Genomic DNA, 2,047 nt, shown 5'->3' on the forward strand with positions numbered 1-2,047 from the left:
GGAGAGGGAGGGCGGAGGAGAGGGGAGGGGGGAGGAGAAGGGGAGGGGAAGGAGCGGGGAGCGGGCGGGGGTCAGGATTTCTGCAGGGGCCGAGTGTGCCTCGGGTCTGCGAGCTCCGAGAGCTCGACTCCTCCGCCCTCCACAGCCCCCGCCTCCACCTCTGCTGACCTTGTCGTTGTAGAAGGCGGATGTATAGGAGAGGCGTCACCACCTAAACTCTCCGACCCGCGCGCGCGCCCTCCAGTGGTATTGGCCGGTTCCCTCAGGTCTCGACCTGCGCGCCCACCCTCGTTATCAGTAGCTCCAGGAAGAGTGCAACTGCGGCCAGGTTCGGAGGACCTATCTTGGGAAAGTTCCGCAGGGTCCTGATCCCAGGAGGTCTCGGCCAAGACGCCAGCAGGGCTGCAGGAAGTAGAGTCTAGTTCTCTAACCCCAACTGGTCTCCAGAGCCCAGTCTGTGCACTGGGCCAAAGTCAAGCACAGTGCCTTTGCTGGGCAGTGTACCCCAGACAAGGTCATCCTTTTCTTTTTCTTTTTTTAAAATTTTTTTGCGGTACGCGGGCGTCTCACTTCTGTGGCCTGTCCCGTTGCGGAGCACAGGCTCCAGACGCGCAGGCTCAGTGGCCATGGCTCACGGGCCCAGCCGCTCCGCGGCATGTGGGATCTTCCCGGACCGGGGCACGAACCTGTGTCCCCTGCATCGGCAGGTGGACTCTCAACCACTGTGCCACCAGGGAAGCCCCACCCTTTTCTTTAAGACAACCCCCATTTAGCTTCCAGAAATCTACCCTCCCCCAGGTCAGAAGTGATTGGTCAGGGGTCCTGTTTCTGTTCCCTCTGTCCGTACCTGGAGCCCTTGAGTGGAAATTCCTTCTCCCGGACCAAAGGCCTGGAAGCTGCTCCCTTGGGGCCCCAATCATGATAGCTGGGGCAGAGCATTGTCTTTTCTGTACCAGCCCTCTCAGATCCCTAGTCCCAGGGCCCCCTCCCCCAAAATCCACCACCAAAGCCAGAGCCCTCCCAGTGCCTTCCCAGTGCTCAGGACTATGGAGGAGTAGCCCTTTGTATGTCCTGACCCCACAGTCAGGCCCAGGTTCACGGGCTAAAACCTGGATCTTTTGCCAGGCTGCACCATATACTATTTCATTTAATCACAACAATCCCACGAAGTAGGTACTATTATTATTCCCATTTTTATAGATGACGAAACTAAGATTCAGAAGTTAAGCAATTTGCCCAAAGTTATACATGTGCTAGTAAGTGTTGGAGGTAGATTTTTAAACCCAGGTCTGTCTGGCTTTTGGAGTCCATGTTCTCAAATTCACTGGAGTGCAGAGTAGCACCAAGTACCTTTCACCACTGCTTCAGGTACTGCCTTCCTGGCTGTAGGCCTGAACACCCAGCCAGGTGTTTTTCTAAGCCCTGTCCCCTCATCACATCCTTCTCCCTCCTGCCAATGAAACTCAACAGTAAGTCATCACACCAGGCTGCCTGACAAATGAATCTCTTTTGCATTGCCTCAGACCACAGGCATCCATCCCAACTGTCTCCCCAACCTTATGCTCCATTGCTCCTCTGAGGGTTTGGCTCACATTCCTCACTGAGCTTTTGCTTATGCCATTTGCTCTTCTTAGAATGCCCTTCCAAACCCTTCAAGAGCTACCAGGTGAAGTTCCAGAAGACTCCTAATTTCCTCAATCCAGTGATCTCACACAGTTCTCAGTGGCAAGCCCAGAAATGCCCCCAGAAAGCTCCTCTGGCCTAATACCCAGTCAGGAAGCTGGAAAGAGCAAAGAGGACTTATTCTAGTCCTAATAGAGTCGGGAGGGTGAGAAAGGATGCCCGTGCAGCTGTTCCTTTCAGATCCTGAGCCACTGTTTTTTTCTCCAAATCTTGTTTGGGACAAGGGCATAAAAAACGTTAAGGGAGAAGTGGGGTTGAAAAAGTGCAGCTGAAAGATTTCCCAAAAGAGAGATGCATTTAGGAGCTATATAAATGGTCTATCTTCCTATAACATAAATTTCTCTGGACCATTTTGGGGAAAGAG

The sequence above is a fragment of the Lipotes vexillifer genome, unplaced genomic scaffold (assembly GCF_000442215.2).
Source record: "Lipotes vexillifer unplaced genomic scaffold, Lipotes_vexillifer_v1.1 scaffold961, whole genome shotgun sequence".
Taxonomy (NCBI): Eukaryota; Metazoa; Chordata; class Mammalia; order Artiodactyla; family Lipotidae; genus Lipotes; species Lipotes vexillifer.